General features: G+C 38.7%; 1 protein-coding gene across 5 annotated transcripts in view; it reads right to left on the reverse strand.

The window, feature by feature from the left end:
- UBE3D (ubiquitin protein ligase E3D) overlaps positions 1–27347 on the reverse strand; it is a 460276-nt gene that overhangs the window by 223987 nt on the left and 208942 nt on the right. The window contains exon 11 of one of the 5 annotated variants that reach the window (XR_009865559.1): positions 305–321. The exons of 3 other annotated variants lie outside the window; for them this stretch is intronic. The gene's annotated coding sequence lies outside the window, so the exon portion shown is untranslated. Of the gene's footprint in view, positions 1–304; positions 322–21426; positions 22511–27347 lie in introns of those variants that run through there. One more of the 5 variants, XR_009865555.1, reaches the window with a different exon arrangement.

Below are 27347 nucleotides of genomic sequence, written 5' to 3' on the forward strand. Positions count from 1 at the left end.
TCATTTTTAAAATGAAGAGGTGCATTAAAAAAAAAAACAAGGTAGTATTTGGCATAGATGATGCCACTTGGGATGCTGTGTTCCATTTCTGAGTGCCTGGTTTAAGTGCCTGCTTCACTTTCAATCCAGTTTCTTGATGGTACACATCCTGGGAAGCAACAGGTGATGGCTCAAGTACTTGGGTCCTTGTTCCCCATGTAGGAGACCTGGATGGAGTTCCTGGCTCCTGGCTTTGGCCTGGTCCAGCTTCAGATATTACATGTATTTAGGAGTAAATCAGCTGATGGAAGATCTTCCTCTATTTGTCTGTGTTCTCTTTGCCTCTCTTTCAATTAAAATGAAAATAAATAATAATAAATAAAAATTTTATTTAAAATGTAAAATGCTAGCCTCAAATATGGAGAAAGAATGACCCATCCCTCGTTAGGACAATGATCCTCCCTATTGCTGCCTCTCCCTATGGAAGTGAAGTTAGCCATCTCTTCCATTGTACAAGCCCCAGAGTTTTCCTCCAGCTGAAGCCATTAGGACAGGGGAGTGGAAGCACAGAAAACACTGGGATCTGAGCGGAGAACCACAAGATGGAAACCGCCTCTGTTTTGGCCCAGGGTTAAGAAAAATGACCATGACAAGGAGGGGTGCGGGTACATGCTCTTTTAAAGAGAAAGTAGTCAGAGTGATTTTTCAATTATTAAGCATATTTAAAGAAACACAAGTGCACTATTTTCAAGTACCCACTACCAGAAAACAGGGCAAATAAGTATGTTTTATACAGTGTATACAGAATTGCTTTTTTTTTTTTTGACAGGCAGAGTGGATAGTGAGAGAGAGAGAGACAGAGAGAAAGGTCTTCCTTTTTGCCGTTGGTTCACCCTCCAATGGCCGCCATGGCCTGCGCATCTTGCTGATCCAAAGCCAGGAGCCAGGTGCTTCTCCTGGTCTCCCATGCAGATGCAGGGCCCAAGCACTTGGGCCATCCTCCACTGCCTTCTTGGGCCATAGCAGAGAGCTGGCCTGGAAGAGGTGCAACTGGGATAGAATCTGGTGCCCCAACCGGGACTAGAACCCAGTGTGCCGGCGCCACAAGGCGGAGGATTAGCCTGTTAAGCCATGGCGCCAGCCCAGAATTGCTTTAAAGAAAGTCTGAGTGACTTGTAATTAATGAACTCATGATTTGAGGATAAATGGGTATTTTGGAAGTGCTTGAAGGTACTATTTAATTCTCTTCCGAATATAAGCATCTGCCTTCAATTTTGTTTGTCATGCTTATTATTATAGTAGCGCTTGCTTTATAGCTGTCCCAGTAATGGCCTCCATTTGACCTGAAATGGGCTCTGCCACAGCAGGATGCTGACCATGAGCTTCACCTTGAGCCTCAAATTACACTGGTAGAAGGCATTTTATCCAGGAATTTTGTTAAAAACTCGAGGCTTGGTATGGCTCCAAACAGCAGCAACAACACTTACCACTGTGTTCTACATCCATGTCTCAGTACAGCCCCGTACTTCCTCCCCCTGTTCCCAAGATTCACTGTGTCCCTCCTTCCCAAAGTTTCCCACTGAAACATGGCAAACATGTGTCCCTACACCTTTTGCTATTCTTATAAAGCTCCCACTTCTTTGCCCTGGTTCTTGAGAGACAGATTGCAGGAGACAGTTCTAGTTCATTTTCTCATTCACCCCATGCCAAGAGGATGGGAAGAGAGGTCAGCCTATTTTTAGATCATTCATGCCACTTCTAGACCATTATTTTTCCTATTGTATAAAAGTTCCTGCTGGAGTTAGAACTCTGCCATTTGTCTATATGACTGTAATAGAATCCAATTATATTACAAATATATAGAACAAGCTTATCAAAATGGGAGAAATGGTACCAGATAAGTCTGGAAATTAGTTCATATAGTAAGGCCAAAGGCAAAATAGAATGCACGTAACTACTGCACTCTAGTTAATAAAATTGTTTCCCATGGGAACATGGGCTAACCATTCTGATTCTCCTATACATAGTGTGCTGGAATTGAACCATTATGTAAATGGGTGGCAGATGGTGGGAGCCAGGTTTCTCATTGTTGGAGTGGGAAGTTGTCGACAAGCAAGGGGAGAAAGCTAAAATAATCAACATAGTAATTAATTAGATTTGAAGACATCAGTATGTACTCATGTTTAGCTTAAAATAGGTACAGATGGTTACACATAAACATATATACATATGTACTCATATATATCTATATGCACTTGTATATGAGTGTACATATATACTTCCTTGCTCTGTTCTGCTGAAAGGGGGTATATGCATTGGTATCCCAATATTAATAAGTACACCTAGCACCCAGACTTTGCTTCCTAACACCTTTTCTCTAATAAAAGGACCTCGGATCCTTGAAGAAATGACTGATTCTAGGACTGGGTCCATGAAAAATAGACGTACCATCTTGCAGTACCAGAAAGTAAGAAAATATTAAAAAACAAAAACATAATTATGGAGGTGTATAAAGGGTAAGAACACAAGAGACAACGGAAAGAGCTCCAAATGGTCAAAACTGAACAATTTAAGCAAAAATATACATAAATTAGTAGTAGGTTATAGCACAAAGCATAAAAATACAAATCTATAATTCCAAACCCTTATAAATAAATAATTGAATAAACAAATACAATGATGGAAAGAAGACAAATATCTCACACAGAAGAATCCCAAAATATTTATGTAGCTACTCTGCCAAAAGGAAGCAGAGCATAACCCCCTCTCCCCTGTACGTGTGGGCTGTCCAGGGGGACTTCCTTCCACAGTGAACATGAAGGGGAGGATTGGGCCGGGAGGAGTTTTTCAGTGGAGAAACCTGAGAAACACTGCAGCATCCAGGTATTTGAAAGTTTCAGTAGCAATAAGTCATATACATAGTAGGTGCCCAGGATGCTGTGTGATCAGAATGGCACTCCAGCTCTGTGGTCCTCCTTACCTCCATTACCCTAGTCTAATCATCAGAAAAACATTAGACAAATCCCCATCAAAGACATTATATAAAATTCCTGATTCCTCAGAGCTGGCAAAGTCACCAAACACAAGAGAAGTATTAGAAACTGTCACCAACACGAAGGGCTTATTGTCCTCAATGGAAATCTGGAACAGGAAAAGAGGAAAAGATAAAAACTAAGGCAATCTTAGTGTTACATAATATAGTTAGCAATAATGTATTCATATTGATTCATTAATTGTAACAAATAACCATACTAATATATGATGTTAATAATAGAAGAAACTGGACACAGGGTATATGGGAATCTCTATACTGTCTTTGCAACTTTTTAAAATAAATCTAAAACTGTTCTTTGCAGGGCTGGCCATTGTGGTGCAGTGGGCTGATCTGCAGTTTGCGACGCCAAGATCCCATATTAGAGTACCAGCTCAAGTCCTGGATGCTCCACTTCCTATCCAGCTTCCTTCTAATGCACTTGAGAGGGCAGCAGAAGATGGCCCAAATACTTGGGCTCCTGTACCCAGCTGGAAGACTTGGATAGAATTCCTAGCCTTCTGTCTTTGGCCTGGCCAATAGCTATACTATTTCAGGCATTTGGGGAATGAATGAGTAAATGGAAGATTCTCTTTCTCTCTGTAGTTCTGCCTTTTAAATACACAAATAAGCAATCTTTTAAAAACTATGTTCCTTTTAGGCCGGCGCCATGGCTCAACAGGCTAGTCCTCTGCCTACCAGCACCGGCACACCAGGTTCTGGTCCCGGTCAGGGCCCCGGATTCTGTCCCGGTTGCCCCTCTTCCAGGCCAGCTCTCTTCTGTGGCCCAGGAGTGCAGTGGAGGATGGCCCAGGTGCTTGGGCCCTGCACTCCATGGGAGACCAGGATAGGCACCTGGCTCCTGCCTTTGGATCAGTGCAGTGTGCCAGCCACAGCGCGTCGGCCCTGGCGGCCATTGAAGGGTGAACCAATGGCAAAGGAAAACCTTTCTCTCTGTCTCTCTCACTGTCCACTCTGCCTGTAAAAAAAAAAAAAACAAACTATGTTCCTTTTAAAAGAAAATATATTTTAAAGAAAAAATTCAAAAACTAGAAAAATATGCCCCCACATCTAAACAGTGATTGTATTTTTCTAGTGAGATTATAGGCAATTTTTCTTTTTTCTTATCTTTATTTAAAAATGAATACCATTGGAATCATTTTGGTTATTTTTAGCTTGTGAAGGTTTGACATAAGCTTAAGAGTTCCAGCAGTTGTTTTCTCGGCTTTGTTAAGCAAGTGACAGCTGCTACCACACCCAGAGGAAGAGTCCCACTGTGTGAAGCACAGCATAAGAATGCTCACCACCAGGAGCAGCAGTCCTAAGATATCACCCCACTGCATGGTTTGCAGGTGTCAGGGTCACCAAGAAAGACACTGCTCCCACAGGCACTGCATGGACCAACAATTTCTCCCGCAAAGAGAAGCAGGAGAGCAAGATGAGCATCAGTAGACATCCCATAGTCAGCGGGTCTTGCCACACAGCTGACACAGGGAGATGGTCTGCAAATACCAATTTGTGCTTCAGACCCCGTTCCTTCCTCTGGCAGCAACACAGACAGCAGTGGGGTTGGCCATGTGTTGTAGGATGCATACATTTTAAGCAGAATGAAAATGTACACATCAAACACTGAACAAAGAAAAATGCTCTCAAGCAAGATGACACGCACAATGTAGGCTGTGCCGGCACCTTGTCTCCATTGTAAGGAAATGCTTTAGGCCCACAGCACACGTTTGTGCAGCCACGTAAGGGTCAACAGGCTGTGTGTGACTGCTTTCCCCTACAACCCTCATTCACAGGAACACATATCAGACAGTATAACCTCCTTTTGAAAAAAGGAATAAAAGCCATATCATTATCTCTTAGTGAGAGAGGGAGGTGAGTCATTTTAAATATCAGGGGAGTGAATATGGCAGGCAATCTTTACTATAGGTACAATTACTTTTGCAAATTAATCTTTAGGAATCATTCCAGAAAGGTAACTGCAAAGGTAATAATGCTTAGTAGAAATAAAATCCCAAGCTCTCCAAAAACAATAACTCCACCTGTATTACAGAAGTCAGAGAGAGATGATCAGAGCTGACTGTCTTTTATGGAGCATGGCAGTGACATCAGTTCTAAACCTTGGCTGATACATAAATCTTCCTGATACCTGCTCTTCACAATGGCCCGAAGTGTCAAATTCCAGTAACAGTTTATTTGCCAGTAAGATGATTGTTTTCACTTTCAGGTATATTTCAAAATCAAGTCATACAAATCAAGATTAAAATACTTTTGGATGATTTGCTTTTTCTTTTGCAAACAAATGAAAAGCAGTTGTGAACTGTGGAGATGAATATTGCTCAGAAAATGACCAGTATCCATTTGTTATCTAGAAAGGCAGCACTGGTAGAGAAGTTCAGAGTGTAAGTTCATATCGAACTTTGGGCAATTATTTAAACTTCCAGAGCCTGTGTTTCTTCATTTGTAAAATATTCATATAAATATTTATAGTCCCTAACTCATAGGGTGGTTGTGAGGGTTAAATGAATTAATACATGTCAAGTACATAAAATGGTATCTGGCAAATAGCAAGTTCACTAAGAAAATCAGCTGTTATGTTCTGTAAGGACACTCATTGGCTTTTAGACATCTCCTTCTTAAATCCCTTTCATATTCCACTTAGATCTTCAACTCCAGCATCACATTGACCCCCTGCATTTTTGCCAGGTTCTTATTCACTTCTCCATAGCACAGCCATTCTATGAACCCAGGAGCAAAGCCTCTCAATTCCTCCCTTCCTCACTCTTCCTGTCACTAAAGTCCAAAACACAGAGAGTAACAAATGCTCGTGAGAATGTGGAGAAAGGGGAACACTTATACAATGTTGGCGGCAATGTAAATTAGTGCAGCCACTGTGGAATGTAAATTAGGGTACTGACTTTTCACTTTCTTTATGTTGTCCTTTGAAACACAAAGATTTTTAATACTAAAACATTGCATTTTATCTAATTTTACTTTTGTTGCTTATGCTCTTAGAATCATATATAGAAAACTGTTGTGCATCCAAGGTCGCAAGACTTACTCCTGTACTCTATTCTAAGAATTTGATTAGCTCTAATATTTGGGTCTATGGTTCATTTTTAGTTAATTTTTGTGTATGGTGGGAGGTAATGGTCTAGCTTCATTTTTTTCCATGGGAACATCCAGATTTCCCAGCACTATTTGTCAAAAATAGTAGTCTCTTCCCTGTTGATTTGTCTTTGCACACTTGTTGAATATCAACTCACCATAAAGGTGAGGGTTTATTTCTAGACTCTCCATTTTTTCCCATTTATCTATGTTTTTTGTTATGCCAATACCATAGTCTCGATTACTGCAATTGTGTAGTGAATTTTGAAATTGGAAAGTATGAGTCCTCAAAAATTTTACTCTTGTCTTTCAAAATGTTTTTAGCCATTCTGGGTACTTTGCACTTCTATATGAATTTTATGATTATCTTGTCAATTTCTGTAAAGAAAAAAAAAGCAGCTAGGATTTTTTTTTAATTTAGTAAATATAAATTTCCAAAGTACAGTTTATGGATTACAATGGCTTTCCCCCCTCATAATTTCCCTCCCTCTCGCACCCCCCCATCTCCCGCTCCCTCTCCCATTCCATTCACATCAAGATTCATTTTCAATTATCTTTATATACATAAGATCAATTTAGTATATACTAAGTAAAGATTTCAACAGTTTGCACCCACACAGAAACAAATATATTGTTCATTTTGGAGGAATGTGAATTTTGAAGGGGAAGAGGATAGACTATGGAAGATGGAATTTTTCTGTGCTAATGCTCAAAAGCTATGAACATGACAAACTACCATTCCTGTGATCTTGTTATATGGCATAGCTGACCTTAAGATAGGGACATGACCCTGGTGGGCCTCAAAGGTATCTTGTGATCTCCCGGGACCAGAAGGAGGGAAGAAGGGAGGTGCTTGATGCAGAGTTGTAGTTTCAGAAAATGAACAAGTTCTGGAGATCAGTGGTGGTGTGATGGCTTCCCAACAGTACAGATGTAATTGATGCCACTAAACTGTACACTTAAAGATAGTTAAAATGGTAAATTTTGTTATAAATATTTCAGCACAATAAAAAGGGAGGGGCATTAGATCAGCTCCCTTTCTTTGGAAATCATTGATTTGCATCAAAGGAATTTCACTGTGAGTAGCTTTCTATAACAAAACTTTCATTCCTATCTACTTATTTGGGCAAAAAATTTTTTCAGAATTTACAGCTTCTAAATTAAAACTTAGGAACATAATTTCTGCTGAATTATATGTTTTAGCATCACTTAGAGACATGAATTAATTAAAACAACAGAGCACTATCTCAATAAAGATGCATTTGCAATAAAATTTTACATTTATGCTTCATTATATTGATTAAATCTGTAATATATTTTTGTTGTTTTGATCAATTATGTACTAATAGCAAGCATATTGATGACTTAGTAAACAGCACATTCAAAGGAAATAAAAATTACTAAAAAGTTTCAGAAATGTAATTTTATGGGAATAACTGTAAGTGATTAGTTGAAGACTTTCCAACTCTAAGAATGCTAAATTACAAATTTTGAAGGAAGAAAGAACTGTAAATCTAGCTTAAGTTGGAAATTAGAATAATGGAAAATGTCTGGCTATTAAAGACAATCTCCTTCGTGTACTTTTGAAATAGATGATGGTATATCTCAAATGCTATAATATTTTGAATCCTTGTTAGATATATTTAAAACAATGTAAACATTTGTATTTAAAGTCAAATCAGAAGTTTTGTATTCTTTCAAGTAGTTACACGTCTTTTGACATGTTATAATGTTTATTTCTATTATTTTATTCTTGAAAATTTACCATGGGGCTGGCGCTGTGGGTCAAGCCACCGCCTGCAGTGCCGGCATCCCATATGGATGCCAGTTCAAGTCCTGGCTGCTTCATTTCCTATCCAGCTCTCTGCTATGGCGTGGGAAAGCAGTAGAAGATGGCCTAAGTCCTTGGGCCCCTGCACTCATGTGGGAGACCTGGAAGAAGCTCCTGGCTCCTGGATTTGAATCAGCGCAGCTCTGGGCATTGCAGTCAATTGGGGAGTGAATCAGCAGATGGAAGACCTCTCTCTCTCTCTGCTTTTCCTTCTCTCTCTGTGTAACTCTTTCAAATAAATAAGTAAATCTTTAAAAAGAAAAATAAAAAAGAAAATTTACCATGAATACCTAGTACAACATAGTCAATATAATTGGCCTTCTGCCTGATGACATTAAATATCCTTCCCAATTTACATATTATTAGTCATCAAGTACTTTAATTCCATACTTTGTTTTAAACTCTCATAAACTTCACTATCATTATATTCCATAATGTTTATTTTTAAGCCTATTTATTAGTTTCTCTGCTCACCATCCATTCTTACTTCTCAGACCTTCATCTAGAATAAATCTTCTTTCTTATACACATCCTCTAGAAGTTGCTATGTTGCAAGAAGATATGTTGATAAATTCTCTCACTTTTGGTTATCTGAAATTGCCTTTGTTCTGTTGGATATTATTCTTTAAAGACAACTTTGGTGTGCACAAAGCAGTTCTTTTTTTTTTTCAGATCTTATTCCTGTCTTCTGCTTCTACTGTTGCCATTGAAGTCACCGTTACAGTGCTGACCAATTGTCTTCAATCTGTCTTTATTCTCTAGGTAATTTGGGGATTTCCTTTTTTTTTTTTTGAGTTGTACAGTTTTATTATAATTAGTCTAAGTTTCTTTTGATTTATACTACTTGGTATAAATTAATTCTTCAATTAATTTTGGAAAATATGTATAATCATTATCTTCTTAAATATTACTATGCTCCATTCTCTTTATGTTCTGCCTAGGATTCTGACTATGGTTATTTTCAAATTCTTTGGTGCATGTGGTCATCTGGTGCATATGATCATTATTAACTAATACCTGTGATTCAAGAGGTCAGCAGTGTGGCTGAATCTGCAATTATAACAATCTTCAAGGTGAAGCTCTTGCCACTACTGGTTCTTTCACCATACACGGTGTTAGACTTTCTTTTTTTATGTTCCATGTTTTTTTTCATGTTTTACACTTCATGTTTATTTATGTAGTATTATAGTTAATTTCTTTGAGTACAATTTCTATATCCATGTTAATTGATTTTTCTTTTCTTACATCCATTTCCAACAACTGCATTTTTTTTCCTAAAAATTATATTTCATGGTTTAAAGTATATGCCTGGGCATTTAACAAAGTGTCTTGTTACTTGTACAGTTTTTCTTATTCCCTCTTTCATTTCTTGAAGTAATATTAAAATGCTATTTTATGTTCTACCTCTATGGAATGATATTTTATGATTTTCTCATCCAAAGTCTTTGTGGATCTAAATGTATGGTAGGTTACTGACACAAATTGTTCCTCATGTATTCTAGTTCCTTTCCAGGCTTAGTAATCTTTGTGGGTCATATTTGGTTGACCTTGAATAATAGAAAACCTGAGAACATAAATGAAGATACTTTCACCAAAGAGACTTTGGTTTCCCTCAGCTATGAGATGGGATAAACTGCCACTTGCAGCACCATCAAGTTTTCTAGGCTTCAAGACCCTCTAGGAAACTCAAGTTTGGCAAATTCCCATGCACTTCTTGTCATCAGCCATAGCAGTTTTTGGTAGCAACGACAATTTGGCTCCCACCTTTGTTGGAATCCTCCTTTCTTATGTGTTCATTGCTTGCTGAGTCCTCACAAATTTTTCCTTTCTTCTCACCCTCACCCTTGGCGTTTTGGAAGTTTCCCTTAAATTTCCTTCAAACCCCCAAATGTAACAACTATGTCTTATGAAGTAGCATTTTTCCTCATAGCAGATTCCCACCCCCTACACACACACACACACACAAATTCAAACCAATAGATTCCCAAAGCTATAAGTTATGAAAAGAATTCTCAGCTGAACCTCCCTCACAATTGACTAGGTATGACCTTCAACTCAGTACATGGTTATTTCCCCCAGGTCCTGACCATAATGTTTGAATACATTTCAGTATCTGGAAAAATAACATTATATTCCCAATTCATAGAATAAGAACTAGAAAAATAGGTCCAAGTTGAGCTTATGTATCTTTCTGTACATAACAGTAAACCAGGCATAATTCTACACCCCTAGGAGAAGCACAGAGCTTCTTTCTACCATTGAAGGCAAGAAAATGCAATGTGTAATTCTAACATGTCCAATATAATTCTCTAGTTTAGTTAATACAAAAGATTAACGAGTCTCAGAAAATAACAGTCAATTTTCATAACTTGAACTAGTTAGTGGACGATTCCAATAAAAGCTACTATTTCAGATGTAATCTTTTCAATGGTGCAGCCACTGGCACCTGGCAACAGTCATTGATCCAATGTTTTCTTTTTTTTTCAATCTCAACAAACAGAAAGCACAAGAAACCATTATTTTCTCATGGAAGAAAGTATTATATCTTTGTTATCCTACTGCAAGATACACCAACTCCTCAGCTTTGTTTCACAATGTAGTTCTCAGAAATCTTCACTATTTCTCATTCCACAGATATCTTCTGGTTCATCATATTGATGGTAATAAGATAGCGTGAAGAGGAAAGAATAGCTGCTACCCAGATGCCCAAGTTAGAAAAATGCTCATTAAAAAACTAGAAGATATGCTTCACAAAATTAGAACACTCTGATAGGTCAGTGAAGTTTTTGGCAGACCAGGAGTATCCTGGCTCAAACCAGCATCTCTCCTCCCAAAGTAAATAGAAGTTGCAATATCCTATATATACAACTCTGAGAGGAATCATTTTGGAAGTTATACTTGGATACACTATCTTTACAAGATAAATTGTTTACTTGATGACTTGAAACTACACCCAATTTGAATAAGGCCCAGAACAAGGGTTTTCATTTTGCCTAAGCTGCACCAGAGACAGTCCTGCTCTCTTGTCCCTATGAATCAGCCAATTTAATGGTCCAGCAGATTAAACACCTAAGATAACATGTGAAGCCTGTATCAAATCCCAATCAAAGAATCAGGCCAGAGTCTCATAGGAATGTGGAAGGTTACAATCTGTTAGGAATTTGCTTGCAGCTGGGTCCTGCTAACCAGGTATGTCTGGTGATCAGTAATCTCAGTTGACCTTCATTAACTTGGAGTTATCCAATCCATTTAGACCAAAAGTGACTCTAAGTGATGGACCTCACAATCAAGGAGAAGTCTCTACATTACAGATTTGCATTAGGAAGATCCTCCAGGAAAAGCATGAATAAAACTGTTGTTCTCTTCCAACAGGGCTGCATCTCCCATGCTGCCATTTCCCTCTCAGCTCACTTCATGGGTGCACACTGCCAGGTGTTAAGTCCCTGATGGCTAGGTGATATGAAAGAGAAATCTGTGACTGACAAGAGGCACAGGTAGACCACCATGATCATAGAGCCAACTCAGGTGTGGTTCTGAAGAGAAGTGGAGGAAAGAACTCTTCCAAACAGGCAGAACTTCAAGTTCATGTCTTTGTCTACATTATACAGGAAAATATTCTGACTGATAAGATCTAGTAGATTGTCAAGCCCTTAGAAAATACAGAGTCAAAACATTGATAACGAGGAGAATATATGTGTCTCATTTGATGTTCATCACAATGCCTCCACTATACAGAAGGTTCTTAGTAGGCGGGTGATGCTTAATTAACCTGTGTTATCAGTTAGCCCTTTCTCCAGCCAGCCTATCGCTGTTTAGTGGATTTCTGAAATCATCCATATTGTCAAAGCCAGAGGTTATGCATGGGCTCATTAACAAAGATATAATTTCCCTATGTTTGACTTGGCTGCTGTCAGAGTCAGGTGCCAAGTTTACCAGTGAAGTAACTGATCTTGAGCCTCTCACCTCCTTGGCATTATGGTAAAATACTCTAATTACACTAGGAATCCACTGAATTCTGCTACATCTTTGGAGCATACTTTTATTTATTTATTTATTTATTTATTTTGCATTTGGGTGTGACTTCCATTTCTGACACTATTCTCAAGTAACACTAAACATAGACTTATGAGATTTTTTTTTATCCTCATGGATTGTCATATAATATAGATTCTGGCCAAGAAGTCCTTTTAGCCATTAAAAGGAGTAAGGCAGTAGCATAAAAATTCAATAGTCATATCTGTTTTCTCATCACCCAGATGTAGCTGGAATTACCTATTAAAGATTCATTATTATGTCAGCCAGTACACAACATTTTACAAGCTTGAAATGCCAATCTAGAGGATTTTGTAAATTCTCTGAAGAGGAATCAGTTTACAGCATGAAGACATGAATTCCAGCACTAAGGGATGAATGAGGTTGGCTCTTCTTACAGTTCCACCCAATGACTCATTCAGAAACTTTTTACTCTGATGATGTGGAGTTTTCCATATCCAACACAGAAAAGTTGCCATCAAAAGATTTAACAATAACCCCACTGAATTAGAAGTGGCAGTTGTCTTCTGTGCAGTTAGGACACTGGATAAAACAATAAGGAAATAGTGTGTGATCCTAGCTCTCAAGGAAAAGCAGGATAAATGCTACAAAATGTGAGCAAGAAGGACTGTGGCTAGAATCCAGTTGATCCTAAAGAGTCATTTTTAGTCAAGAGGTAAGATTAAAGGAAGAGTCTGAAATCCAAAACAGACTGGACACTGAGAGTTCAGACTCCTCAGAAATGAAGATTTCAGTAAGAATTCCACAAGCCTAAAAAGTGCTGGGCCATGTCATTGTAGATGGAAGACTTATAACATCTACCCAGATTTTCTTCTTTCTCATCTTATATACATAGTCATGCCCTTTTTCTTTTTGCACCCTCCGCCCCTTTTCTTTACCATAGCTACCTTACTGTTTAGTACTTACATTGCAGAATTGGGGATGGGCACTGATGGAGACCCTAAATAAATTTTAATTTGCTCCCTTTAAGAGTTTCTGATCATGCAAAGAGTGGTTGCACATTAACCAATTTTTTGGAAGTGTAGATATGAAACCAGATTTTTATCTCTGTGTACACAGAACATAACACATGAAAAAGATAAAGTATATAGTTGAATTAATTTTTATTGAGTGAATACATGGAAGGGATAGGTAGATAGCTTGATATGCAGCAGAGCAAAGAAAGTATGTATATGATATATGTTTTTAAGGGAAATTCTGCACTCTATTTCTTCCTTTTGGAATTCATATTAAACACAATATGTTAGATAATGTTAGTGTAGTCTTTATTTCTTTTTTTAACTTTTATTTAATGAATATAAATTTCCAAAGTACAGCTTATGGATTACAATAGCTTCCCCCCTCATAACTTCCCTCCCACTTTCCACCCTCCCCTCTCCCACTCCTTTTCCCCTTCCATTCACATCAAGATTCATTTTCAATTCTCTTTATATACAGAAGATCAATTTAGCATATATTAAGTAAATCTTTCAACAGTTTGCACCCACACAGAAACATGAAGTGAAAAACACTGTTTGAGTATTAGTTATAGCATTAAATCACAATGTACAGCACATTAAGGACAGAGATCCTACATGAGGAGTAAGTGCACAGTGACTCCTGCTGTTGACTTAACAAATTTACACTCTTGTTTATGGCATCAGTAATCACCCTAGGCTCTTGGTCATGAGTTGCCAAGGCTATAGAGGCCTTTTGAGTTCGCCAACTCTGATTTTATTTAGACAAGGTCATAGTCAAAGTGGAAGTTCTCTCCTCCCTTCAGAGAAAGGTACCTCCTTCTTTGATGGCCCATTCTTTCCGCTGGGATCTCACTCGCAGAGGTCTTTCATATAGGTTTTATGTTTGTTTGTTTGTTTTTTGCCAGAGAGTCTTGGATTTCCATGCCTAAAATACTCTCATGGGCTTTTTAACTGGACCCAAATGCCTTAAGGGCTGATTCTGAGGCCAGAGTGCCATTTAGGACATCTGCCATTCTGAGTCTGCTGTGTATCCCGCTTCCCATGTTGGATCGTTCCCTCCCTTTTTTATTCTATCAGATAGTATTTGCAAAACTAGTCTTGTTTATGTGATCCCTTTGACCCTTAGTCCTATCATTATGATCGATTGTGAACAGAAATTGATCATTTGGACTAGTGAGATGGCATTGGTACATGCTACCTTGATGGGATTGAATTGGAATCCCCTGACACATTTCTAACTCCACCATTTGAGGCAAGTCCGATTGCGCATGTTCCAAATTGTACATCTCCTCCCTCTCTTATTCCCACTCTTATTTTTAACAGGGATCACTTTTCAGTTAAATTTCAACACCTAAGAATAATTGTGTGTTAATTAAAGAGTTCAACCAATAGTATTAAGTGGAACAAAAAAAATACTAAAAGGGATAAAGTATTACATTGTTCATCAACAGTCAGGGCAAGGGCTGATCAAGTCACTGTTTCTCATATAGTGTCCATTTCACTTCAACAGGTTTCCTTTTTGGTGCTCAGTTTGTTGTCACCGATCAAGGAGAATATATGATATTTGTCCCTTTGGGACTGGCTTAGTTCACTCAGCATGATGTTTTCCAGATTCCTCCATTTTGTTGCAAGTGACCGGATTTCATTGTTTTTGACTGCTGTATAGTATTCTATAGAGTACATGTCCCATAATTTCTTTATCCAGTCTACTGATGATGGACATTTGGGCTGGTTCCAGGTCTTAGCTATTGTGAATTGAGCTGCAATAAACATTAAGGTGCAGATGGCTTTTTTGTTTGCCAACTTAATTTCCTTTGGGTAAATTCCAAGGAGTGGGATGGCTGGGTTGAATGGTAGGGTTATATTCAGGTTTCTGAGTAATCTCCAGACTGACTTCCATAGTGGCTTAACCAGTTTGCATTCCCACCAACAGTGGGTTAGTGTCCCTTTCCCCCCCCCCCCCCGACATCCTCTCCAGCATCTGTTGTTGGTAGATTTCTGAATGTGAGCCATTCTAACTGGGGTGAGGTGAAACCTCATTGTGGTTTTGATTTGCATTTCCCTGATTGCTAGTGATCCTGAACATTTTTTCATGTGTCTGTTGGCCATTTGGATTTCCTCTTTTGAAAAATGTCTATTGAGGTCCTTGGCCCATCTCTTAAGTTGGTTGTTTGTTTTGTTGTTGTAGAGTTTCTTGATCTCTTTGTAGATTCTGGTTATTAATCCTTTATCTATTGCACAGGCAGTCAAAGCCAAAATTAACTATTGGGATTGCATCAAATTGAGAAGTTTCTTTACTGCAAAAGAAACAGTCAGGAAAGTGAAGAGGCAACCAACAGAATGGGGAAAATATTTGCAAACTATGCAACAGATAAAGGATTAATAACCAGAATCTACAAAGAGATCAAGAAACTCCACAACAACAAAACAAACAACCCACTCTTTATTTCTTTTTATCTCTAGTTCAAATCATCCATAATTTTTATCTAAGTCACATTACAATCTGTTTTGTACAGGTTTATATTCCAGGTCACTAATTCACATTTTTGTGTTTATATTTTAATTTCTAGAGGTTTTACTTGGTCTATTTGGCACTATATTTCTTATTCTAATACTTTTAATGTACACTTTTAAAGTCTGACAGATAAATGTAACATCTAAATTTGTTAGGATTGTGATCTTGATAGTTGTTCATTTTTTTTGCTGAGTCATGTTCATGATGAATTATTTTCTTGACTATTTTGTCATTTTAAATTGTGAGTTTGTCTTCAGAATGCCTGAAAATTCTTTGGCCTGAGTTGTATGTTTGCTTTTCCCAGGTGTTCATGGATCTCACTTATCTGTTGCCACTTCTCATGATTCTCTGCTAGCGGGCTCATGAAACATACAGGGTAGTATATTTGAACAACAACTGTAAGATGACAAGCATATGATTATAAAATTGTTCAGGGGAACCTTGGATAGCAAAGCTTCCACATGGTCTCTTTGTGTAGGCAAGCAGATTTATTTTCCAGTTTCTCTACCTCGAAGTGTTGCTCTTCTACAGCCCGAACTTCATTCATGTCGCTCAGTTTCAAATCCTCTTACAGGCCCTCAACCTTGCCTGTCCCTCCACAGTATTACAATCTAAATCCATAGCTGATAATGACTATTGGCAGCCACCCCCTTACACATACACATACAGTATTAGCAGTAGCTGCTCCAATATCAGATATGGCTTTTTATTCACTTTCTCCCTGGAGATTACATTTTGTGAATTCATCTAAGCATTTTAAGGAGCAATTTTAAAAATTTGTCCATGCAGAACTCCTAAATGTTTTATTATGGGAGAATTTACAAGCTATTTCATATAAAAATATTGTCTAATAAGAAAGCCTTGTGGTAATCCATTACAAAGGCTGGCGAGATCATGAATTTTAGAGAAAGGGCTTAATTTGCTGAGAAAGGAAAAAGGAATGAATGGAAGGGAGGGGGAAAAGACAGGCACTTCTGTCAGAAGAGCAGCACATGAAAAGAGTCTACTATAGGGGAGCAGCCTTTTAGTGTAGGTGCTAGGATGCCCACATCCCACACTTCAGTACCCTGATTCCATACCGGAATCTGACTCCTGACTCCAGCTTCCTGCTAATGCACTCTGGAAGCAGCAGTGACAGGTTGAGAAACTGGGTTCCTACCATCCATGTAGGAAACTTGGATTGAGTTCTGGCTCTGGGTTTGAATTGACCCAGCCCTGGATGTTGTATACATTTGGGAGGTGATTCAGCAGTTCGCTCACTCTCTTTCTCCCTCTTTCTCTCTCTCTCTTTCAAAAAAATAATCCACATTAAGAAAGGGTAAAGGAATTGTTTTCCATGATTGAAAAGAAAATCATTGATCCACTCAGGAAGGATGATAAAATAAATGGATACAGAAGTGAGTGAATGAGTGTGCTGGAACATATGGTTCGGGAGGTAATAGGAAATTTATATTAAAGATCTCTATCAGGTTGCTTAAAAGTAAACAGAATATGTGGCATTAAGATCCAGTTCAGATGCCCAGTTCCAAGGCGGAAAGAAACATGAGAAAAAAGCCCAACTGAAAGTTCATTTGACCAAAGGAAATATAATAGAGCTAAGAAGCAACTGTTAAAGTCCAAAAGGAGACTGAACACTCTGATACAACTTGACATTGAACAAGTGTTGATAGATTAGCATCCACAAGCACTTCTGACAAGATATCATTCCCTCAGGCTGTGGATAAACCTGGATGTGGGCAACTGACAGCCTGCAACACACACACCACTTTATTCTACCTTGTTCGCATTTTATGATTACGAATCAGTTTTCTTTGATGTGCCCCATTTTTCACTGCAGCATCTTCGTCTCCGTGCCTTTATCAGTTATAACTTCATCAGAGCATTTCAGTGCACCGTTTACAAAATTGCTTTTTCTGAAACTTAGAGAGTACAAAGCAGTGCAATTCTACAGAACAAAAGAGAAGATAGAAGCACTACCTAGAGACTCCAGCACAGATGGCCTTCATTTTTCTAACAAAACACTCCTGCGAGATGTTTTGCCAATAAATTTCTTTATGAGTTACAGTAAAATGAAATTATCATTGAGTTGATAATACATGCAGGTTTTCTCCATAGGTGGATGAGAGAAGAAAGTAAAGGCCTTGGATGTAATATGAAGGCTTTCATGGAATACTCGAATGCATGATTTAAATATTCAAAATATAGAATATCCACATGCAAGCTTCCCTCTCAATTTCTCAGCTCATAATATATTCAGTTATTTCTATTACAAATGAGAAATGTGTTTTCTTTATAGGTAGTTCTGGTTTATGACCTTCCCTGAGTTCTCAGGCTTCCCCAATTCAAAGGGTCTTCAAAATGTACATTATGAGAAAGCTATGGATTTGGTATTTTTTCACCAAGATAAACATATATTTTAATTTCATTTCCATCAAGTTTATGAAGAATGCTTGTATAACAGAAGTCCGATAGTAGAGGTTTACCAAATCTAATTTGTAGAAGCTAGTTGCATCCATTTCAGCTTGGTATCCTTTCAGTTGACAAAATTACTTATATATAGTCTATCATCCTATGCAGTAATATAATTAATTACCACAACATGATCAGCTCCAATGGCTTCATTCACAATTATGACCCTATAAAAAACCTGCAATCCATGAATAAACAACCTGATAAATATTATTTATGAGAGTAACATCATGTCCTTAAAAGTCAGATTTTTCCTGATATCAATCAAGTTGGCATTTGCAAGGTAGCTTCTGCAATGCGTTAAAGGTCAGATCCCATGGTCAGATCAGTGTCTCCTTATTTAATTCTCCTTATGCCACTAAGTCACCAGTCCAGAGCAGGTAATCTATTCTCTGTTGGCCTCACTCTGTAGAGTGAGGGCAGGCTACTATTTGTAACAAAGCTAACAAAGTTCAATTAATGTCAATGAAGCCATGACTATAAATTTTCTTATGATGCATCTGCAAGAGTACCAGGTGCTACTCTCCTAACTACTAATCATTTTAAATCTCAAATATTTGGTTTAAAAGTTGAACAGAGGCCATTTGTATTATATTGCAGGGCCACTTCACATAACAAAGTATCCTAGTTTGACACAAAATAAACACCTGTCACACTAGGTATCCAGCTAATACCCTCCTCTATAAAAACATGGGCCACATCATTTACTTAGAGGAAATAACATGCAGCACTTCAGTTGCCCTCATGGAAAGTTCCTGCCTAGGTGAGCATTAACTTCCATGAGAGTCAGACAGGGCGGTCAGCTAACTTCCTGCATCTGTTCTACATCCAGTTCAGTGAATAGGAAAAGGCTGATGATTGTTGAATTCCAGCAGCCCTAGAGACCACGAGCAGCAAGGTGCCCATCTCTACCTGGGGCTGGGTCAAGTGTTTCACTTACACAGTTGCTGTAGTTGTGCCTTATCTTTCCTCTTTTTATTTCCTGGCAGTTCTAGCAGATGGATCAGCCAAAGCCCCAGAGCCCTTGAGCTCTCAAAGGAGAACCCTATTAGACCCAATGTTAGAATGAATGGACTCTCCGTCACTGATGATACTTACTCTTTCCATTAGCAAATAAAAGTGATTTGAGCAGGACATTTAAATGAGTCCTTCTCTCTTTCTGCTAGGTTTTATTGTTGTTTGAATTTTGTACCAGTCAGGATGTCATTCCATCTTCAAGCTGCATGGGTCTCCCCTTTACTTCTTCCTCTTGCAGCTTTTGTGCAAGTATTTCTTTTTTTCAGAAGAATCAGAGTTCTAGAATATTCATTGGCACAGTAGACATTCTGAGTGGCCTTGTTTAATAGCTCTTTCTTCACTTATATTTGATCACATCCACCTTCCATGAGGACAATGCTTACGTATGTGTATGGGGTAGACAAGGGCCAGGGAGTAATCTGCATATTGCAGCTTCTCCCGGTTTTAAAGAGACAAATATATGTCCTGTTTTAAATAGCCAATGCCTTCTCTTGGTCTGCATGTTACAAATAAACTGTATGCCTCCCCTTTATGAAACACCCTGGATTTCTTGAACTCCTTTTTTCCTGCTGCACCGACTGGATCTTACATATGATGCTCTCTGAATTTTCAGATATTTATCTTTGAAGAAAATTCCTATAAAATCTGGAAGTTTGTTTTCAATAAAATCAGTACACATCAGTTCTAATATCACCTCTGGTGCTCCAAACAAAGATCATGTGAAGAAATTTTGCTCTGTTGCCTTGGCCCTTCCACCACCCTTCCATGTGGCACTTAGGAAGCCACCAGATGTTTTCACTGCCATCCTCATTTGTTTGGTGACTGTCTTGGAATCTGAATACCTGTGGACTGTTCTCTTTCACCCTCTCAGGCTGGATCCTGCAACTGAGCAGAACCTCCAAGATCTGTTTATATCATGCGTTCAATCCCTGCTCCAGAAAGTCCACCATAGCCTTCAGTTACATGCTCAGTTCTAGCACCCAACCAGTGATACCACCTGACCATAGTACCCTCTGAATCCCTCCTCAGGTTCATGCAGGAATTTTTCTGTCCTCTCCAGGTGACAAAAGGACTCAGGATTTTACAAAGGATCTCTATTAAGACCATTTTTCCTATCTGCTGGGGCTGCTAAATGCCATCTCAAGTCCACCAGGCCTTGATACATCAGTGGTAAATAATAGAAGCCAAAATTTCCTTAGTCATAACAAATCTGGTTAAAATAGTTTTGTCTTCATGGAAAAATTATATTTTGGATTTTTGAACTAATTTAAAACTTTCTTCAGTTTCTTGTTCTTCTCTACCTCACTGCTAGTTCAAAAGTCCCCCACCCTCCCAACCCACCCTTCACTACCTCTTTGTAATCTGCTATGACAATCTTCAGCCTCCCCATAGAGAAGACAGTTTTACAGACTACTGGAAGGAAATGCAAAAGAGAAAGTATACACAGGGTACTTTAAAAATTTCCTGGGACATGGAATTAGAAGATAAGTTTTGGGGTGGGCATTGTAGTGCAGTGGGTTAAGCCTGCTGCTTGGGCTGCTTCCATTCCATATTAGAGTGACAGTTTGAGTCCCACCTGCTCCACTACTGATCCAGCTTCCTGCTAATGCATCCTGGGTAACACTAGGGTAACCCTGTAACCCATATGGGAAACCTGGTTGGTGTTAAAACTTCTATTTCAGCCTGGCCCAAGCCTGCCTGTGAACAGAAAGATGGAGATTCTCTCTCTGTCTCTTTCTTTCTCTCTCTCTCTCACACACACACACATACACACACACACACTGCCTGTCAAGCAGATGAAAAATAAGCAAATAAACATTTTTTAAAAGATAAGTTTCTTGTGGTACAAAAACACTTTTAAATCCATGCATGTTCTTTTCACAATATGCATTTTCCCTTTCAAGTCCTCTGTATACTGTTTTAACAAATAGACCCCTCACAAGCACAAGGAGCTACCTGCCACTCAGTTAAGCTGCCTTACAGCTCATTCCTTGCTTCCCTAAGACCTTCTTAAAGGCCTGAGCCACACCCTCTGTGTTTATTCTTTACAGTTCTCATGTCTTCCCTTTCTCTCCTTAAGTCACTGCATTCCTTTCTCTGTCCCTTGTGCACTTTGAAGTAGGGCTGCTATTGTGGCCTAAGCCTTTCTTCTCATCTCTTTGGCCCTATCGAACTTTTTACTTCTACTTTAATTTGTATTACTTCATCTACATCCACGTCAACCCCTATCTCCATTAAATACTTCAGCTGCTAGGATTATAAGAGGGGACTTCACAGTAAAATGGAATTAAAAGAGAAATACTTATTTTTTCCTCAGCATAAGTTCCATCACATTCAAGATACTTTGTAAATGATGGTATCATTTAGTCCTTTTCTAATGAATTGAACATCCTGGGAAGTTAAGCATATCAATGAATTTTTTTTTACAATATTAATTGAAGAAAAATTGGTGCCTGTTAAAGTTTTATTTTTAAATTAGAAAACAAAAAGATGCAGAGGAGCCAAATCTGAATGGTAAGGTAGATCCCAAATGATTTCCCATAGAAACTATTGCAAAATTCTCTGTTTCATTGGAGAAATAAACAGGAGCAAGTTCGTGGTGGAGAAGGGCTCTCTGGTGACAATTATTCAGTCATTTTCTGGTGAAGATCTGACTTTCTCAATATAGTCTCATAATAAATAGATGTTATCTCTGGCTCTGGAAAGCCTACAGGTGAAATGCCTTGAGCATTCCAAAAAAAAAAAACTGTTGCTATCACCTTTGCTCTTGATGGGTGCATTTTTGCTTTGACTGGACGACTTCCATCTCCTGGTAACCACTGCTTTGATTGTAGTCTGTTTCAGGATTGTCCTGATGAAGCCATTTCATTTCCTGCTAAAATTCTTTGAAGCAAGGGTCTTGTTTAAACTTTCTGTTGAAAGCTGTGCTTTTCTTTGTAGGCAATCTGAGGACAAATGTTTTGGCATCTATTGAGGGAAAAGTTTGTTCAGCTGTAATTTTTCAGTCAGAATCATGTAAAGTGAATCAATTGGTTCATGGTCTTGGCTATTGTTTCTGTTGTTAATTCCTGGTCCCTTTCAATTAGGGCATAAGCAACTTTTTTTTTTCTTCATGGATTGATATGAATGCTTTGCTCCAGCAGGCTTCATCTTCAACATCACCCCATCCCTTCTGAAAATGAGTTATCCATTTGTAAGCAATGACTTTATTGTACCCATAAACTTTTTGTAAAGCATCAATGATTTCACCATTCTTGCACCCAAGCTTCGCTACAAATTGGATATTTGCTATTGCTTCTATTTAACAGAATTCATGTTGGTCTGATAGATGCTATCTTCATCCAAACGTCTTACCCTCATTAGTGCCTCAGACTAGATCATGTTCATACAAATTATAACAAGTTAGCATGACTTTAGTTTGGTGCAAAAAACCCTTAAAAATATGCTTAATGTTTATCATACTATGCATTTCCATGAACTTTTGAAGACTCCTTGTACATTTCAATTTTTTAAGCCATTAGCTTCATTTCTTTCCCCAAGAGCATCTGGAACATAGAGGATATTTAAGCTGTTATTCAGGGATTCTCAGATCCTGTTATGTGAGACATCTGTTTTTTAATCTAAGGCTCAAAGTGGGGGTAAAAATCTCTTAGCAATAAGAAACTCCAACCATCAAACTGGATAACCAAGGGCAAGTGTTTAGCCTACTGATTAAGACTCCAGTTACAATGTCCTTGTCCCACATTAGTAGTACCTGGGTTCAATACCTGATTCCAACTTCCTGCTATTGTGGACCCTGGGAGGCCATGGTGATAAATCAGGAGGAAATTGGATTCCTACCAGCCATGTGGGAGACTGGTTTTTTTTTTTTTTTTTCAGTTTTCAAGGGTGAGCCAGTGAATGGGAGCTTTCTCTCTCTCTCTCTCTCTCTCTCTCTCTCTCTCTCTCTCTCTCTCTCTTCTCTGTGTGTGTTTGTGTCTCAAATAAATAAAAAGCTTTAAAAAATTAACAACCATTACTAGCCAATACCTAGTTAAAGAAGAATATTCAGGTTAGAACGAGAGAGCTTCAATAATTTCTAACAACAGCAAGAAGCAAGTTTTCAGGTTATAGCAGCAGTCAACATTTTGCAAGGCATGGTGAAGGAAAAGCCTCTACAAAGACTATACTTAGAGTTCCTGTGTGCATATTCACTAACAGAAGACAATTATAGCTCATAGGGAGACCCCCGAAAGGAAAGGGGAAATAAACCCCACTACTATTCACTGAGTGTTTCTAAAGGGTGGGAAGAGAGCAAAGCATTTTACACACATTTTCTTATTTTTTAAAACCTATTATTTTAACATCCCACAGAAAAGGAAACTGAGGATCAGAGAGGTTAAGTTGCTGCAAATCACACGTAGATATTTGACAGAATGATGTGCTTGTAACACAAGCCCACAAGCTGGACCTACAATCAAGTGGGAGGGAGGATAAGCTGAATTTGGACCACACAAGGAGAGGAAGAATCCAAAAAGGAGACCCTTCTCTTGGACACCTGTATTTAGATGACCACCCATTATTGAATAAGAACATCAGAACCTCACTCAGTGAGTATGTGTATATGTGTGTGTATATATGACACCTGTGTGTATATATGTATATATATATGCTTTTAAATGTGCAATAAAATGTTTATCACTCTCTATACAGAATGTGAACTAATGAGTTAGCTTTACAATTTATAAAATTATATGCTAAAGAACCCTTTGCACTATTATTAACACTAGACACATAAATGCATTGGTCAATGCTCTGGGAGAAAGATGGAAAACCAGATGGATCATCTCCTTGTTTCAGGATCATATCTTAAATAGTGTTTTAACTGAATATGCCAGTTTTCTTCATTCAGCATTGTGTAATGTGATACCATTCTATATTATCTTCAAAACAGAAAAATGTTGACATTTTCTCCTGTACAAACAAGAGATATTTTAAAACCCCCATGTATTCTTTTTTTTTTTCCAAAAAAGATTTATTTATTTATTTGAAAGAGTTACACAGAGAGAGAAGGAGAGGCAGAAAAAGAGAGAGGTCTTTCATCCACTGGTTCACTCCCCAAATGGCTGCAATGGCTGGAGCTGCACCTATCCGAAGCCAGGAGCTAGGAGCTTCCTCCATATCTCCCACACAGGTGAAGAGGCCCAAGGACTTGGGCCATCTTATACTGCTTTCCCAGGCCATAGCAGAGAGCTGGATCAGAAGTGGAGCAGCCGGGACTCAAACCAGCACCCATATGGGATGCCAGCACTGCAGGCAGTGGCTGTAACCTCTAAACTACAGCGCTGGTCCAACCTCCATTTATTCTTTGAAAACAAAGCATTCTAGTGCCTAGAAAATCATTTTAGTTATTGCCAAAGCACCAAATACAAGAGCAATCATGTCACATTATATTTCCTAGCCTCAGTTCTTTTTAGGTCATAATCCTATTAATTCCTTTGGTCTATTTCCTCTTCTGTAAATATTTATCCTTCAGAGTGCTAGCATACACACCTAAATAAATACCTTTCCATTATCTTCTTTCATTGTGATTAGAAAATGTGATGGGGCTACATTGTAAACTCCTTGAAGGTAGAAACTACAACTTATTAAGGTGTCTGGCAGAATTCTCGGTGCACAAAAGGTGCTTATTAAATATTTTTGACCAAATTTTGCTTACCTCCATACTTAGTACTACATACTTAGTACTACTACTACTACTACCACTAATAAATATAATGATAATAATAATTAACCTTGGGGCCGGCACTGTGGTGTAGCAGGTAAAGCCGCCACCTGCAGTGCCAGCATCCCAGTGCCAGCATCAAGTCCTGGCTGCTCCACTTCCGATCCAGCTCTCTGCTATGGCCTTGGAAAGCAGTAGAAGATAGTCCAAGTCTTGGGCCCCTGCACACACGTGGGAGACCCAGAAAAAGTTCTTGGCTCCTGGCTTCGGATCAGCGCAGCTCCGGCCATTGCAGCCAACTGGGGAGTGAACCAGTGGATGGAAGATTTTTCTCTCTGCCTCTCCTTCTCTCTCCGTGTAACTCTAACTTTCAAATAAATAAATAAATCTTTAAAAAAATAATTAACCTTTCCAGAGCAAAAGTAGCAAGTATGCTTGATATCATTCTAGATTTTAAATTACTTATCTCATCAGAGTTTCATAACAATGCATTCTTTCTATGTATACATGAAGAAATTAAAATTTGGAGAGATTGGGTGCCCTTCCCAAGATCACATATCCAATAAGTGGCAGAGTCTGTCTTGGCCCCTGGTATATCTGACTCCAAAGTCCACAACCCACATTACGTACTATTCCATCCTCTCGGCTTCTCCTAAGAAGCTGCTGAATATACCCTTTAACCTCACCATTCCCTTTCACATTTCCTTAGAAGATATGCCAAAGGACTTCAGAAAGTTCATGGGAAAATGGGATTAAAAGATACATTTACTTAAGTGCAAGAAAATTTTTTGAGGGGCTGGCACTGTGGTGCAGTGAGTTAAGCTGCTGCTTGCCACACTGACATGCCTTATCAGAGCACCGATTCAAGTCCTGGATACTCTGCTTCAAATTCAGCTTCCTATTAATGTGGCTGGGAAGGGACCGGAAGCCGGCATGAGTACCTGGGTCCTTTCCACTCATGTGGGTAACCCAGATGGAGTTCTTGGATCCTGGCTTTGGTCTGGCCCAGTCCTGGATGTTGTAGACATTTGAGGGGTGAACCAGCAGATGGAAGATCTCTCTCTTCTCATTCTGTCTCTCCCTTTCTTTCTGTTACTCTTCCTTTTTAATAAAGAAATCTAAATTTTTTCTAATTTATGCATCATTTTTCATATTATTTATTTTCCATGAATTTTCTGAAGATCCCCCTCAAATATATTTACAAATATTATTCCTCACCCCCATCCAATTTATGTCCATGCTTCTCCAAGGAAACATCAGATCTTTATCATGTAAGACCACATTCCCAGTGTGCTGGTGAATATTTAAAAACAGCAGGGCTGAATGGGATGTGTTGGGAGGGGAACCTTGATTTCCAGTGTCCTTCTGATCTCTTTGGTGTAGATACTGCCACCATGAGTGATTTCAAGATACCAATGTGATGCTGCTGAACAGAATTGGAAAGAGATGTGCACAATCAACTTTTGGTACCCAATACCAGTAAACTTGAGTATGCCATAGGCACCTCCTCGTATTGACCAGCGGGAAACTGAAAAAAGCATTTAAAAATTCTTCCTGTTAGGATTAGATTTGGATGACTACCTTGTAAACATACCTGTCTTAGGCACTCACTATTTGATGAATTAAACTGATTTTTTTTTAATCTCCCTGAGATTAAAGTGTGACCTCAAAGTGTGGTCCCCAGACTGACAACATCTTCAAGGAATAAACTACAAATGCAAATCCCTGGGCCCTGGGTCAGATGTTTGGTGATGACGAAGGGAGATCAGCAATCACTGCTTTAACAAGAACGTGTTGGTTCTGATGCATGCTAAAATTTGGAAAACGCTGTTCAAATGCCAAACTCTTTCTCCCTCATCGATCCACAAAGTAAAGAAGACTAGAGAAAGATTAACAAGGGAAATGCAGGTAAATTTCTATGGCAAAAATAAAAGTAGCAGAGATCAAAGTTGTGGCAAGTAAGTATGCACGGCAGAGAAGGTCCTGGGCCAGTTATTACTCACATGTGAGACAGGAGAGAGAGGTGTATACAGCCTACCTGAGGGAGACCTCTCCAAAACCAAGAAGAAATTCATGGACTTTTGATACTCATCCTAGAAGAAACACTGTAGCAGGTATCAAGAGAGAATGGGACTCACTCTTCAACATATAACTAGGAGACCTCTGAATTTTATCACAGACCTCCTACATCCTACCTAACACCACCTTGTTTAATTTTTTCAGTCTACTAGAATATTTCATCTGAATCAAAATTTCCTTTGTAAAACACAGATTGCTGTTGTGGGCTTTAGCTGAATAGCTAAGACACCCACGTGCCTCACCAAAGTGCCTGGGTCTCAGTCCTGGCTCTAGCCCCTGACTCCAGCTTCCCACCAATGCAGACTCTGGGACACAGTTTGAGGGTCAAGTAATTGGGTTCCTGCTACCCACCCAGGAAGACAGGAGTTCATTCTGCTTCTTCTGCCCAAGCCCAGCCATTATGGGCATCTGGGGGAATAAACCAGTCTCTCTCCCCCTCTCAGGTAAGCAAAACAATTAAAATATAAACACAGATTGCTGGCTTCCTCTGACCCCACACATACCTAATAAAAGATTCTCTCCTTCACCAAATTATAGTCAGGCTACTGAATTTAGGTTCCTGTGTTATCTCTGCATTGCGCATTCTAGCAAAAATCCTA

This window comes from Lepus europaeus, chromosome 3, assembly GCF_033115175.1.
Source record: "Lepus europaeus isolate LE1 chromosome 3, mLepTim1.pri, whole genome shotgun sequence".
NCBI classification, from domain to species: Eukaryota; Metazoa; Chordata; class Mammalia; order Lagomorpha; family Leporidae; genus Lepus; species Lepus europaeus.